Source organism: Stenella coeruleoalba (genome assembly GCF_951394435.1).
Source record: "Stenella coeruleoalba genome assembly, chromosome: 4".
Classification (NCBI taxonomy): Eukaryota; Metazoa; Chordata; class Mammalia; order Artiodactyla; family Delphinidae; genus Stenella; species Stenella coeruleoalba.
The window spans coordinates 79,610,988-79,611,820 of record NC_137149.1 but is presented as its reverse complement, the minus strand read 5'-3'; the positions used below and the strand labels follow the sequence as shown (position 1 = coordinate 79,611,820).

The window sequence follows — 833 nt, the reverse complement described above, 5'->3', positions numbered from 1 at the left end:
GGAAAAAGATCTGAATTTTACTGACACTAAAAATGTTCTTTGTACACATGTGCATCACTAAGGCTCTTTGGTTGCTAATAGTTGAAATTGACTCATCTAACTTAAGTAAATGAGTCATTTGTTGAAAATACACAGAGAAGCTCACAAAATTGACAGAAAAATCTAAACAACCAAACTTTGGAAAGGAGAGAAAAGTATCAGAAACATCTCCTCTGGTCCCTTCCTTTGTAGCAGCTTCAATTGTTTTATTTTTTTCCCCCAAACAAAAGGTCTCACATAATACTGAGCCAACCTACTTGCACAGAAACATAGAAATAAAGAGAAAAACAATTATTTTCCCAGTAAAACATGTCCAGCTGTCCCAGATAGTGGTGACATTTTCAGCTTGTTATGGTAAGATGCTAGCAACCTTGATACAGCATAAATACGTGGGCCATCTTATGTGCAATTCCTTACAGACACAACTTGGTTCCTCTCCAGCATCTCCTTTTGTCACTGTAGTGATTTTATTGCTAGTTTTCATCTGAATCCATTGAGGAATGGGATTATTCTGCTTTTGTTTCTTGTCCAGTAATCTCTTTATCCTGAAAGTATTGAGAGAAGACATAGTGAAGAATGGTGTCAACCACACACACCTAGATGGAAGAAAAAAGTGGCAACTTCAACTGTTTTTTAACTCATGTCATTCTGCTCAAGACACAAACACTGAGGAAAAAGAACTTGATTGGTTTGGTTTAGGTCATATGCCAGTCCTTGGCCAAGGGAGTTTGACTATCCCACCTAAACTGCGTGAAGGGAGGTGGGGTAGTTTCCCAAAAGACATGCAGGGAGCT

At 38.3% G+C, this 833-nt stretch overlaps 1 pseudogene across 1 annotated transcript; it reads right to left on the bottom strand.

Annotated features, from left to right (window-relative positions):
• Positions 1-452: 452 nt before the first annotated feature.
• LOC307185576 (large ribosomal subunit protein eL39-like) lies at positions 453-607 on the bottom strand (annotated as a pseudogene). Its single transcript has one exon. The product of its transcript is annotated as a large ribosomal subunit protein eL39-like (transcript).
• Positions 608-833: the final 226 nt, after the last annotated feature.